This window comes from Equus przewalskii, chromosome 30 (genome assembly GCF_037783145.1).
Source record: "Equus przewalskii isolate Varuska chromosome 30, EquPr2, whole genome shotgun sequence".
NCBI classification, from domain to species: domain Eukaryota; kingdom Metazoa; phylum Chordata; class Mammalia; order Perissodactyla; family Equidae; genus Equus; species Equus przewalskii.
This window is the reverse complement of record NC_091860.1, coordinates 3,918,575-3,933,993: the sequence shown is the minus strand read 5'-3', so window position 1 is coordinate 3,933,993 and position 15,419 is coordinate 3,918,575. Positions and strand designations below refer to the sequence as shown.

Genomic DNA, 15,419 nt, shown 5'->3' with positions numbered 1-15,419 from the left:
GCCCCGGGGTGAAAAGAGGAGGCACTCGGGGCAAGATGCCGTCAGCCAGAAGTGAGTCAGGCTGGAATCAAGGGGAGGCCAAGAGAACGTGAGCGGGACGGAAGAGGTCCAATCAGTGCTCTCAATGGCCACTGGGGCTGGAAAGAGTCGAGGAAACCGCTGGAGCAGAGCGTGAAAAATATCATCTGCACGGATGCTCGAGGCCCCCGAATGAAGGCAAGAATTGGGGAGGTGATATAAGCCAGGTGACTCACATAAAGACACATACACATATTTTAAAACAAATGTAAAGAACCCTTATTTCAAAGATTTAGTATTTAAGACCCATGTAGCTCTTACTCATCTACCACAGATGTGTACAGTTGACTTGCCATATGGTCATCTTCTAGAAGTCATTTCTTCACGTCCTCTGTATCTAGCACAGTCACAGTATCTCAATATTTAATACAAAATAAAGAAACTAAAGATAAAGATAACTGGAGATATTCTGAGGTATCCAAAAAAACAGTAAGCCTAACAATGGGTCGTCCCACCACTGTACCATAACACGGACCACAGAGGTAGAGCCTGGACCATGGAGTTGGAGTCCTGCATTCCACCCTCTGATCAACCACTAACCAGGCAGGTGACCCTGGCAAGTTATGTAATCTGTGCCTCAATTTCCTTATCTTTAAAATGGAGACAGTAGTACTTACCCTATAGGGGTTATGTGAAGATTAAACAAACTGGTAAATATAGAACACTTAAAAGGACATCTGGCACATTGACGGCACTCCCTAAGTGCTGCTTGTTACCATTATTAAGACACATTATAGCTGGAGCTCAATAACGACTTGACTGAATAAAGAGGTAACTATATTTGAAAGTTTCATTTTCCATAAGAAAATTTTGGACTGATCTGCCTGAGGGAGACACAAGATATGGAAGAAAGGATAAGGTGTAAGGGTTAGAAATAACATGCCTACAAACACTAGGTTAATGCAGATTATGACAGCCATTCAGATACAGCAAAACCCTATTTTACTGTATAGTAAGGTTTAATCAGATACTATCATATTAATAACATAAGTATAATTAGGTACTTATTTTAGGTTCCGCAACTGGGTAGGATTATTCTATTTAATGTGCTTTCTATCAATGAGATTCCTAGTAATTTGTATGTAAAATAATAAAAGCAGCAAAACCTCAGTGTTTTGTATTACCACATTAGACAAAATACAGATATTTCTGAAGGCTAATACCACAGAGCACCTCAAAAAAAGATCAGGGTGTGGACAGCATATCTAATACAAACAGAAATAAGGAAGAATGACTTGAGGCTTCTCTCAGGGGGAAGCAAACCTAGGAAAGGCTAAAAGAAACTGCCCTGAAAAGACATCTTACTAGTGGAAACTTGAATCAAAATGCCGCGTACAGTCTAAGTTCATCCAGGGACTGCTGCCCAATGAGGACCACCAAAAAGAGGCGGACCCACTTCTTCAATTACAGGGCCAGACTAGGCACACACGAGGCACAGACAAGAATAATACAATACACTGCATTTTGATGATTTAAGATAACTTGTAACAAAGTTATCTTGCTTTTATCTCAATACCTTCAAATGACTATAATACTGATAACAGCTAGCTATCTCCTCCAAGCAACTCTAAGAGGTTGGGAATACTATCTTTGCTTTACAGATGAGGAAACCAAACCACAGAGAGGTTAAATAACTCACAGATGGAAAATGAAACCAGGCCATCTGATCCAGAAGCTGTGATCTGATTCTGTCCTTCTTTAAACTGTAACCTTTGGAAGCGTACTTAGTCACTATTTTGAAAGAAAGAACATCTTCCAGTGTTAGAAATGACTCAGAGCATAGATATGGAAAGGACCTAGAATGTTCTGTGAGTTTATTTCTTAGGCCTTCAAAGCGAATGGAGGCCAAGAAAAGTTATGTCAATTGTCAGATTTCATGAGCATACCTACAGGTTTTGTGTGTCATTCCCACAAAAGCATTTCACCCTAATACCATTTTTTACCATGTTCAATTTTATCTAAGAGGTCATAATTCATTCCTTGAACAACAAATAACCTTAAACACCGCCCCCCCGCAAACAATCTCATTTTAGTGATTAAAATCCCAATATGTGCAATTGTTCCCACTGACAAAAAGTGTACATAATTGTTTTAATCTCCACTGTAATCTCATCTTTATTCATCAAGGCTAAGTGTGGTTTTATGTTCTGTTCAAACTTAAACATACACTCATTATTTTTTTTTTTTTTTTGGAGGAAGACTAGCCCTGAGCTAACATCTGCCACCAACACTCCTCTTTTTGCTGAGGAAGATTGGTCCTGAGCTAACATCTGTGCCCATCTTCCTCTACTTTATATGCGGGATGCCTGCTACAGCATGGCTTGATAAGCAGTGCGTAGGTCCGCATCTGGGATCTGAACCAGTAAACCTCGGCCCACAGAAGCAGAACACACAAACTTAACCACTATGCCACCAGGCCGGCTCCCATTTATTAATGTTTTTAACAATGTCACAACTCATTTGGCATTTCCTTTGACATTTATAGACAAAAATCTTTAAAAACTTTATATGTACTATATTTATAGAAATTAAACAATTACACTTTAGAGAAAAATTACTTGAAAAAAAAGAGGTGAGTTACATTTACTTCAAGTTTTAAAATAAGCTGCCCAAAAGCTAAGTAGTACAAAAAGAAGTCATCCACAAGAGATTTCTTCCTATAAAATCTTTGCAGAAGGGCATATTTTTATTCAAGACAACTAATTCAATTAAAGTCAGCAGATATTTATTGCATATCTATCATGTGCCAGCCAACGAGTGACAAAGCTGGGATGTGAACCCACAGCCCAATTCAAAAGCCCAAGCTTTCAATAGAAGTAGGTTTCTAATAAGAAAGGCTAAGGGTTCTCACCTTCAGATACTCTCTTCAGGAGAAGAGAATCTGATTCCTTCCCTTTCTATGTCCTAACCTTTTAAAATCTTTTCAGCCTAATGGTGAAAAAGATTTGGATACCCACAACTGAGGAATAACATAATACTCCCCTAAAAATATAGTAAAGTTGGATTCACCCCAAGTCTGTCCCACCATCATTATTTTCTGTACCTGCTTTTGAAAGGGTAAAAATAAACAGGCCATTAACAAATCAGTATTTTAAAATTAATGTAGCGGCCGGCCCCGCGGTCGAGTGCTTGAGTTCGCGCGCTCTGCTTCGGTGGCCCAGGGTTTCACCGGTTCGGATCCTCAGCGCGGACGTGGCACCGCTCATCAGGCCACGCTGAGGTGGCATCCCACATGCCACAACTAGAAGGAGCCACAGCTAAAAATATACAACTATGTACTGGGGGGCTTTGGGGAGAAAAAGGAAAAATAAAATCTTAAAAAATAATAAAATAAAATAAAATTAATGTAGTCCAGAAAAAGAACCAGAGCCAGACGGAAAGCCTCAGTGATGAACACGCAGTTCACCCCAGCTGAGAGCAACCAGAAGGGAGCGCATAAATGGAAGGAGCTCGGAGAAGCGCTCCTCCCCTCTACTCCATCAAGTCTGAGGGTGAGTTAGGCATGGTTCAGCCAGGACAACAGCACCTTCCCCCTCACAAGAACAACAAGTAACACTCAACATTTTTTTCTCTGTCTGGCAGGAAGAGGTGTGTGGTGGTGATCACGGAGGTGTTTAATGGCCCAAATAATAAGCTAGAATGAATGATTAACAAAAACTTGGAACACAGATATGGAAAGATGAAGATAAGAAAAGATGAAGGGAAAAAGAAAAATGGAGGTAACGGGAAAAAGAAGAGGCTAAAAACTCCAAGGCAGAGACACAGCTAACGCCTCCTTTGAAGTCCTTTCCACCCACTGCGCACGCACACAGAACAGTGGTCTCCACTGGAAAACCTCCTAAAATTCACTACTCCCACCCAGGAGAAAAAAAGGCTTTTCACGAGCACCGCCTCTTCTTGCCCAGTTGCATATCAGCCTGGGGCTAACAGGCTCCAACAACAAAGGTCTGGATGCTCCAAAGCTATAGGCTCACCAATCTGAAACCTGAGAACAGCTCACAACAGGGCTAGGTACTTTAAGAAAATGACAGAACAACAGACCGAAGACAAACTTCATCATTAGTGACTACTCCATCCTCCTTCTCCAGGAAAATGAGAGTACGGACGATCAATCGTGATGACCCACCACCCAGTCCACAAATGCGAGGGAAAGATAAAGAATGGATGCACCGCATGCTGTCACCAGAAAGCCTTGAAGATAAACAAGCCGGAAGTGGGAGGAGGCAAGGGTGTGGAACTGAACAACTAGGAAAACCTCTACAGGACAAAAAGTGAAAGGAGGGGAAGAATCTTCTCTGGAAATAGCAGAAAATCTAGAAAAAGTCATTATGCTCTTCAAGGAATTTAGAAAAATATCAAATAGAGCTTATCTTAGAGCAATCACAAACAGCAAGACCACAAAACTACAGGAAAAGTGTGCAGAACAAAGGAAGGAAATTTAAGTCGAAATCCTCTGCAGAACTCACAAACACAAGGAACAGAATCAACAGGACAGGAAGAGCAGGCTTAAGAAAAACCACATAGGATTCAAAATAATAAGTCAAGCCAATCAGAAACATGATGACACAGCCAACAGTGATCCATTAAGTAGATAACTGGTGTATCACCCCCATCCCCCAAAAAAGGTTGGCCTTATGTGAGAATTAAGAAAAAAATGAATAATGCATTAAATTCAAAAAATTGGGGAGGGAGCACAAAATAAACTCAAAGACTGCAGAAGAACGGACTTAAAATACAAGCAGAAGAATAAACACTTTAAAGGAAGCTATTAAGCGATAATATTAAGGGCTGATCCACGATGAGCACGAAACGTTGCCTGGACTTGATCCTTCCCAGCTCCTCCTGCCACTCAAAACATAAGACGTTACCTAACAATTAATAGTTTTCAAACCAGCCTAGTGAGCTGTGTCACAGATTTTGCCTTTCCCTGCGAGGGGAAAAGAAGAAATTAGCAACTGTTTTGGTTGAGAAATTTTACTTTGGGGCAAGTTTACAAAGATAACTGTGAATGGAGCTGGCAAAGAAAAGTAACTATCTTGTTTAATGGTATCGATAAGCTCTTGAAAGCAAGATTTGTTCCATGTAATTCCAATTAAGGAGAACTGTAAGCTATGTTCCTAAACTGTGCAAGTTTATCTACTTTTTAGGTGAATCACTCCAAAATTCTTACTTGATCAAAACTTTAACAAATTTCAACCATATCTTTTGTCTCATCTCCTCTCGGCCCTGTAGTGCAGTCAAACAAACACAGTGCTGGGTATATTTTAAATATAAAATAAATGTTTTAAAACCTAACTAAACACGGGGAGAAATCAATTAATTTCTCATTTCACTAGCAGTAAGCTGGGAATAACATCTACCTCAGAATTGTTGCAAGGATAAAATATGACCATGAATATGAATGCTCTTAGCAACAAATATCCTTATAGTAATCCACAGATCAGTTCACTTGATCATGGCATTCTCTTCTCCCTTTCCAACACATTCACTGGTCGTAGGCTTCTAAACATAAGAACCTGAGTGACTACTTAATAAATGGGTCTCCATCCTTTTACATCCATGTTTCTTTAATAAGCACAAATCCATTCCCTATTGTGTTTTTTGTTGTGTTTTCCTAACATAACATAATACTAAATGTGCTTTTTCAACCTATAACCTCCTCCTCCAATAATCAAATATAAGCTACCATCACCCCTTTAGAGAAGGACTGAAATCACAATATGAAATAAATCATAACATATAAGATATTGGGGAACTAATAAATTACTATTCCTAATTTCATAAAGAGTATGAAAGTTATTTACATATTCATTCAATAAACATTTATACACTGAAATGTGACAACCATAATTCAAATGGTACTTTCCCCATAAATTTTTCATGTAAATACTTTCTTCATCACTCCACTGAAACTACATTCATTACGACAAAATAAAATACTAATTTATCTTTTAGTTTTCTGACTTTTTTTTGGGCCTTCATTGGCTCTTCATCTCTTCGCCAACCATAATAAAGAATTAACTACTCCTTTCATTGTGGTCCCATAACATATTCTTGATAGTGTCCAGCAAAGTAAATGACAACCTCAGTTATGGTCAAAATATGGTGCCCATCTCTCATCCACATCTTTGCTCATACCATTCCAAGCTCCTCTACAAGGCCTTCCAAAACCACTTAAGCCAATGCTGATCTTTTCCTAAAAACCCATCAGAGAATATTATCTGGAATGGTACATTCTGTAAAAATAGTCTCTGGTATTTGTTGTTTCCCTAGATTGAAGGCAACTCGTCCCAACCAGGCAATACACTCAACAGCAAGGTCCACATCAACCTCTTGATCTACACCCACTCAGCACAGCACTTCTCAGGTCACGGGCACTCAACACACTGAAGGATTAAACGTCACTACAACAGAACTACTTCCTGACAAGGAGATAACAGTAATAGTTGTGTCTGGTTAGCACTGGCAGGTTTTCGTAAAGCAATAATTTCACACAGCACTGATCCTCTTTGGCAATGATATAAGAAAACGGTTGCTCATGAGAGAAAGAGAAGAGCTGCACTCGACAGTTTGGGTCAAGCAGCGGCTATCCTTCAGCTCAGACTGAGAGCATGAGGGACGCTTCTTGATGGTGCAGATGCAGAAACCAAAGCCCTGGAAGGTGAAATATTCCAACAGGGACCACAGAGAGATTCAGGGGCAGAGCTCACACTGAAACCCAGGTTTCCCACCTCCAAATCCAGAAGCCGTAACTACATCAAACCGCTTCTCTAATAATGCATTTAAAAAGACTGAAGTGTTTTTGTCTTTACCTCAAACATGCCAATCACAGGAAGAACCCGCAAATATCCAAGTCACTCACTAAACTGTCACAAAAGGAATCAGAAATTCAGAGCAGAAATTGGGGAAGGGAAATGCTTTTCTAGATTCTTTTTCGTCCACCCAGCCCCTGACTGTTAAGTGTTCCCAGATTCTCTCTCTGGCCCCTTTTCACTCCACACACTCTCCTTTGGGATTTCCGTCTGCAGCCTATAGCTTCAACTAGCACTTAGAGACGAAGGATTCCCAAATCTAAATCTCCCAACCAACCTTCTTGTTTTGAGCTCCCAATCGTATCCAACTGCACTCGTAGACATCTCCACCTGTGTCCATGGTCACCTTAAAAACTCAGCATTATAAATGCATCCTCTCCTCTCCCTCCAGTCAACCAGCACCACCCCTTCCGGTCATATTACCCACCCGGGCAAATGGCACCACCTAACCAGAATCCTGGTCACTTTGAGTTTCTTTCATCTCTCTTACCTCAGACACCAAGTTTTAGCAACCTCTCCCTCCTAAATATACAGCAGTTCTTTTACCACCAACCCAAATCATCCCTGAAACCACTGATCATCAAATATTTTTGATCACTCACCTTTATTACTAAAAAAAATTGGGGGCATACATGGACCCAAAATATATGCATATTTATTTATAAATTAAAATATATGTACTTCTACAGCAATATAGTAAGACATAATAAATCATAATAAAAATTTTAAACTTTAGAGCCAGCCCTGGTGGCCTAGTGGTTAAGTTTGGAGTGGTCTGCTTTGGTGGCCCGGGTTCAGTTCCTGCGTGCAGACCTACACCACTAGTCTGTCAGTGGTCATGCTATGGTGGCAGCTCACACACAAAAAGAGGAAGACTGGCAAAAGATGTTAGCTCAGGGTGAATCTTCCTCAGCCAAAAAAAAAAAAAATTTAAACTTTAAAACAATGAGATTAAAAAATATGTATCATATTAAGTCATACTTTCTTTCTACACTCCAGTGAGTCATTTTATACAACCCTGGGGGCCAGGAACTTGCACTTTGGAGACTGTGTAATGAGGCTGGTCCTGTAAGTAAGAAACAGATGTACACGCAAGTGCTTGTGTGTGTCTACACACGTCCTACGGATATTTGAAGCAGTTTCTTTTTACTCACACACACAGCTCATGATGAGATAATATATACATGTTTTAGCATATTACTAAATAGTTAACCTTCTCATCTAAAGCCACAAACCGAAAATACAGTTTTAAGGTACCTGACTTCTAAAAATCCACATTATATTATCTTATAAATAAAACTTAACTCTGTGAGTCTTATAACTAGTCATCTTTTAAAAAAGAAGAGAAATTTACAAGTATAGTTTGGCTCCTTTTGCACACAGCTCCTAAAAAAGAGAGACTTCTTTTCAACTAAGACTGAACTATTCCAAGGCTGCTAATGTCAGTTCCACAGACGCAGCTCCTTTCACCTAGGTACATACTGTAACTTTTTTCAGTTTTCTACAGCTATAGACACTGCCACCATTTCAGGACCCTGAAGACTAATGTGCTCTTCCCTACCCTTATTCCTGTCAACCCATCCTCCCTACTCCAACACTCCCACTTCCGCAACATAAAAGGACAGCAAGCCTATAACATATAATCAAAGTCAGAACAGACCTGCTAACACGACAAGAGAGACTGACATATTGGCACAGGATAATCCTCTAGGATTCTACCCAAAACCTGACAGATCCTAACTCTCCATGCAGACTGCAGAAATCTAAAATTTAACAGGCCATAGGAAGCCTCTCAGAAAATTTAGCTTGTCATACGTTTAGAAATTTAAATTCTCAGAACTCAAAAGTTCTGAAATTTTTACCAGTTACAAGATGTTTCATCTCATCACTCTAGAGGGTAGGTAAGAGCAAAACAGTGCACTTACAGGATATTAAAGAAAAATATTTTCTTCAGATAGAATATTATGCTATACTCCCCCTGTGCTGAGAGTCAGTTTATCTGGCAAGAAGCCAAACAATAAAGCTATTGAGTGGCAAGCATTTCACAAAAACTAGCACCACATTCAACTGTTGGATTAATTTCCACTATTTTATAAAGTGACCAGATGTCCCCAGAGTTCCTCCTGGGGTGAAGAATTTATCAACACCAATATAGAATTGCATTTTCACTCAGTGATGGTAATTTGGGGCAGATTTTAATTATACTGATCAGAAAGCTAAGAAAGCCACCTGAATGTTAAAATTACTAAATCCAGTGATTTTCAATATCGTTGCTGCTATACTTTTCATGTGCACCATGGTGAGGGCATTAGAAAATAATCAATATATAACTTAACATTCTTTTTAAAAGAATCAACATTACAAAAACAAAAGTTTAGGTCCGTGAAGTCAAGAGAGATGACTTAAGTTGGAGTTTATTCGCTTTCTATTTACAGAAGTAAAGTATTAACCATATCCCCTGTCTTTTTTTTTTTTTTTTAAAGATTTTATTTTTTCCTTTTTCTCCCCAAAGCCCCCCGGTACATAGTTGTATGTTCTTCGTTGTGGGTCCTTCTAGTTGTGGCATGTGGGACGCTGCCTCAGCGTGGTTTGATGAGCAGTGCCATGTCTGCGCCCAGGATTCGAACCAACGAAACACTGGGCCGCCTGCAGCGGAGCGCGCGAACTTAACCACTCGGCCGCGGGGCCAGCCCCTCCCCTGTCTTTTTTTTTAATAATTTATTTTTAATTGTAGCAAAATACACATAACGTAAAATTCACCATCTTAACTGTTTCTAAGTGTACAATTCATCGACATGAAGTACATTCACACTGCTGTGCAACCATCACCAGCATCCATCTCCAGACTCTCCATCTTGCAAAGCTGAGTCTGTACTCACCAACAGCAACTTCCATACCCCTTTCCTCCAGCCCCTGGCAACCACCCTTGCCCTTTGTCTTTCTGACTCTGGCTGCTCAGGAGCCTCACATGAGTGGAGGGGTACAGTACTCACCTCCTGGGCCCAGCTCCTCTCACTCAGCATAGTGCACTCCCCTTACTTTTACACAGCAGAAAAGTGGGAGCAATGGAGTCGGGCTTCTTTTTAAAAAGCCCTTTCTTGAAATGTGGTGTCCTCTAACTCAAGTCGAGCTCACCATCGCAGACAAAAGCTTTGGACTTCATCCTCAAGCATCCCATCTTTTTAACTAGCATTCTAATAACATCTTCCATTTTATACTGAATTTTAGGAGAAGTAAAATGGGTTTTCCTCAAATGCCTGTAACCAAAATATCGATTTGTTTCAACTTTTTTCTATTTATCACTTCATCATCTTCAGTCCCTCACTTAATATTGATCGTGGAACCAAAATTACTTAAAAATATGAACATTATAGTGGGACTCTTAAGTCAGTCCTATCCCCCGGGCCTTGATGTCCACAAATGTAGAATGAATAACTTCCAACTAAAATTCCTTAATCATTTCTAAAAGCAGTCTATTACACAACCTCTTGCAAAAGCTTATTTAGTTTAAGAAAGATATCTAATCAAAGTTCATTTTGCATTTGCTATTTTTGTACCATCAAAACAAGAAAAAATAACAACCCAGTAATTCCACCCACCTAAGTAGCTATGTGGATGCAACCCAAAGAAACTTTACTAATGATGTTATCAATTACATGCGACTTTTTTTATTTTTTTTCGCTTTTTGGTGAGGAAGATTGGCCCTGAACTAACATCTGTTGCCAATCTTTCTCTCTTTTTTTTTTCTCCCCAAAGTCCCAGCACATAGTTGTATATCCTACTTGTAAATCATTCTAGTTCTTCTATGTGGGACATAGCACGGCTTGATGAGCGGTGCTAGGTGGGCCCCAAGGATGCAAACTGGCAAACCCAGGTGGCCAATGCAGAGCGGGAGAAGTTAACCGTTCACGCACGGGGCGGGTCCCAAATTTTTCTAAACCATTTTAATATACCAAGAAGGAATGAAAAGGAGTCAGTATTTATTGAGCATCTACTCTAAACTGTTTGATATTTTGCATTTGCTTTTCACAAGTATACTGTAGCAAAGGAGGGTTACCTGTGTTCAAACACAGGCTCGACCCTAGCTCTCCACTTACCAGCTGGATGGCCACAGGCAGATTACTTATGCTCCCTTTGCCCCAGTTTCTTCACAAACAGCACCTACCTCATGGATCGGTTCCAGGATTAAATGACAAAACAATACATGTAAAGTGCCTAGAGCTACGCAGAGCCCTCATTGTCACTCCTATAATAATTATTACTTTTACTATTAGTGTAGGTATTCTTGTTCCCATTTTACAGGATGAGGAAATGGGAGGTTAAAGAGTGTACTGTACTAGGGATCGGAAGAGCCAGTACTAGGTTTTGACTCAAAAGCACAAAATTAACAAAATAAAAATTGCTTAGGCATTACATACTGGTATTCTTAAAAAAACTTGTTATGAAGCGTGAAGAAATGGCCCGCGGTGAAGCCGCGTCAGGAACAGGTCGGGCACTAGCTGCGGGGACGCCGGGAGCCGGGCCTGCGTGCCCAGGGCGCCGGCGCGCCAGTGCGGCTCTTAGAAATATTAAGTGAAACAAATAAAACACGGGATGCCAACCCTGCGCCTTCTTCTCGAAGCGGCTCTCCGACGCCCCCTCTCGTTCGGGCCCACCCCGCGGCCCCGGCGCCGAGAGCCAGCCCCTGCCTTCTGCAAGTTGGAAGCATGAACAGTTTTCCTTATGTGGAAGCTAATGACTAAGCTCAGCGCTGCTCAGGGCAAAGGCAGCCCGCGCTCGAGACGGAGACAAAGAGCACCGTCCAGGCCGGTCCCCAGGGCCGAGACGGCGCGTCCTGGGAGGCCTGCGTCCGCTCCCTCCCCGCTCGCCGGCGGGGGGCACCCCGGGCGCGGCGCGGGCCGAGCGCCTGTCCCGTCTCCGTCCCCGTCCCCGGCCCCACAGCCGGCCAGGGCGCTCCGAATGGCAGGTGTCTGAGCGGCCGGTCGCGGCGGGTCCTCCGCACGCCCCCGCCCCCAACGTGACAGCGCCCAGGCCGGCGAGCCTCCGCTCGGCGCGCGGGGCGGGCTCTGGGCGCTGCGGCCGCGCGTGCGGCGAGGGAGAGGGCGGCGGCAGGGGGACGAGGTCCGGCAGAGAGGCCTGGCCGCGGGCGCGGGCCCGGACTTCCTCTCCTGCCCGAAGGCTGGAGGCCGCCTCCCCCACCCGCCCCAACGCCCGCCGAGGTCCCGGCCTGGCCGCGCCGGGCGGCCCGAGGTCCAGCCGCGCCCCGGAGCCCGGAGGCCGCCGCCCGCCCCGCCCGAGCCCCGAGCCCTAAGCCCTGAGCCCCGACCTTCTCCAGGCGGCGTCCGGGCCCCGCCGGTCGCTCGGGCCTGCTGCTCCGCGGCTCCCGCTCGGCCTCTCCCGGGGGCTGGCGCGGCGTCCCGGCTCTCGGGCGCGGCGGGCGGTGGCGGCTCCTCCTCCTGGGGGCGGGGGAGGAGACTCGGCGGCCGGGGCCACCTCCCCGCAGGAAACGACCCCCGGCACCGCCTCCTCGGCGCTGCCCAGCCCGCTCCTCCGGCCGCCGCCGCCCTCTCCCCCCGGAAACGCATTCCTGGCCCGCCGCGTCAGCCGCGCCCCGGGCGAGGAGGCGGCGGCGGCGGAGGGAAGGCCCAGGCCCGGACAAAGGAGCGGGCCCGCGGGGCGCGGAGGGCGGGGCGCGCGACTCGGCCGGGGCCTTCGCGGTGCCTCAGTTTCCTTTTCTGCTAAGGGAGAGAGGTGTAAGGCCCTGGCGAGCTGTCATAGTATCCTCCCGTAAGAGAGGACCGGACGGGCCATAGGGAACCTGGGGTGGACTCTCCTTGTCCGCCTGTCTGAGCTTCTGCTCCCCCAAAGCCGTACGTCTGTTTGCCTGACCAACCGCCCCGTGTGTCCGAGACTGTCCCGGAGCCCCTGCAGTCCCAGGCACATCGAGACAGTCACCCACCCGCAGGGCTTCATGGCGGCCAAAAACGTTTTCCTTTTGGAAGGGAGCTGGCTAAAGCCAATACTGCTTTTCGGTAGTGATAGTTTGCTTGGCTTGTATCTAGGACGAAGGTGAAGACTTAGGAAGAAGGTGGATGCCAACAAAGATGGGGACGAGGAAAATTGGAGAGAAAAACTGATGAGATGGGGAACTGCTTTTGTTAGATTAATCTGGAGGTCAATTTATGGGAACAGGGATGAGAAGGAAAAGTTTCATGCTTAAGAATACAACTTCTGTTGGTCCTCACTTTTTTTAGTAGGTGGAGATGGGGGCTGGAAAAGGAACATTTAAAAAAGAAGAGAAACATTCATTATGAGAATGGCTAGCCACATTTTGATAAGAGAATCGAAACCTGTGCCAACCAACATCATACTGAAACCCAGTGATTCAGAATATGCTGCTGACAAGCTGCCATTCTGTTAGCAGAAAAAGTTCTGCATTGCCACCTGGCGAGCTGCAACTCTGTGGGGAATAGAGCTCAAATTATAAGATTTGTGAAACTGAGAAGTGTTTCACTTGGAGATTAGAAGCTGGGATGCCTATTGAGTGCCAGTCTTAAATAAGAGAAAATAAAATAATCCAATCTATGGAAAATTTGCACATTGCTCACCAGCAAAAGCAAATCTGTTGATTAGGTAATCTGAAAACCTGTAAAGAAATGAGCATGGTTTTTCCTTCTTAATGGTTAACAGGCTAAATGATGTTTCTGTATTAGTAACCCGATTGTAAAGCTGCCATTAGCCCTTAACATTCTTGAATTTAAAGATACTGGTCATACTACTATTCAAAATTAATCAGAATTGGCCTGGTGTCACCTAGGAGATTATAGTTCTAAAGGGAAAGCAGAATTGATCCAGGCTTGATTTGCGCCACATTTCCCAGAATTTTCTTCCGTGTATAAGATTTGAGGAGGCAATCTTTGCCACAAGAATGTTAGGAAGTTTACATTTGCACAGACGTAAACTAAATTAGGTCAATGGCGTTTTAATCATCTTTTTAATCCCAGTGTCAAACACTGTTCCAGGACACATAATTGGGGCTCAGCTAATATTTGATAAATGAATAAAGAGGTCGTTTTGCTCCACCTCGGGCAGGCCAGAGCATTTGGCTAAACTGAAGTGTAAGAGTTTACGTGTGGAAGTCATGAGCTCTGAGGAAAAGAGAAATTAAAGAAATATGTTCTTTAAGATAAGCAGTGATTGGTCAGCAGTATGACTCTACTTGCAATTTCATATTACATATTAATCGATGGACAGTTCGCTAATTATGAAATTTATGAACTCTCCAAACAAGGGTTGGTCAGTCTTACCATGCGAAACAGGAAATCCTAGTAAGTGGGAATAGTGCAAATCACATCGCTAAATCATATCATGATAGAACAGCTATTAATATTTCGAATTTAAGACAAATCATACTTTACCTACACTGTCTCCCGATTATTATAAATTGTCTTCTGACATCTCATCATAAGTCCTTATGTCAAATAATTAAAAGTGGGCCTTTCCTTTAGTTTTGGCACCGTAGTACTATGTGCTCTTCAAAATGGGTCTATTCACCTACTGTTTTCTAAAGTAGTTTCAGAGTTGCTCACCAACAAAGACTTGATTGGATGCCCAAGTTCATTTCAATCAGTGTTTAATCTTTATTTCTATTTATAATTAAAGGCTAGGCTTACATAAATGAAAGGAGCCATTAATATTAAGTCAGGTACAAAAGAGCCTAAAGGGTTCTTGAGAAACCTGATTATTTTTTCCGGACAGTGGGATCAGTTTGATTATTGCCCTTTAGACCTAGTAGGTTGTATTTAATCACGTGATTATGGAATACAGGATTGGGAATACGAATGAGTCAATGTTGGCTTCAGGAGTGGAGAGCTGTCTTTTTCTTGTAGTTGAGCACTCTCGGGAATATTACTTAGCCTTTCAAATATTACTCCATCCAGTAAGTCACAAACCATCCCGTGCTAACTCTTCAATCTTTGAGAGTGGAAACAACCCTAAACGGTATAAACTTTTATGGACAAATAGTTCAGTATGCATTGATTTATAAATCATTTACCAAGTGCAATAATCATCAGAGGGTAAGATCCCATGGGGTTTGAACAAAGGATGAATACCTGCATTGTGAGAATAGAAGTACACCCAAGGCCAAATTTTTTTTTCGTGTTGGGCATTGACTGAAACATTCTGGCATAATCCATACCAGATCATTTTTAAATAAGCAAGGTCACTTTGTGTCCCAGTAAGCCCAAGATAGCCCCAGTTTGTCTGTTGTCCAAGCATAATTATTAATAGCACCCCTCTTCATTCTCAAAAGTACGTACATCCTGATATGGGTGATAGATTGTGTGGTCGGTCACCCTATAAATTAGACTGTCCAGACAATGAGGAGTGAGAAGAGTAGTTTTCGAAATTCAAAGGGGGTGCACAGGACACACTGCAAATCAGATTCCAGGTTGATAGGTGAAGACTAATGCTAACGTCGATGATAAGGAAAAAAGTTGTGTGGGGAGAAGTGTGCTGAATTACACA

The 15,419-nt window shown here is 43.0% G+C and overlaps 1 protein-coding gene across 3 annotated transcripts in view; it reads right to left on the bottom strand.

Moving 5' to 3' along the window:
* ITGB1 (integrin subunit beta 1) overlaps positions 1-12,459 on the bottom strand; it is a 46,077-nt gene extending 33,618 nt beyond the window's left edge. Inside the window, exon 1 of one of the 3 annotated variants that reach the window (XM_070601724.1) lies at positions 12,217-12,459. The gene's annotated coding sequence lies outside the window, so the exon portion shown is untranslated. The remainder of the gene's footprint in view (positions 1-12,216) is intronic. The other 2 variants (XM_070601725.1, XM_070601723.1) reach the window with 2 other exon arrangements.
* Between the last annotated feature and the right edge of the window lie 2,960 nt (positions 12,460-15,419).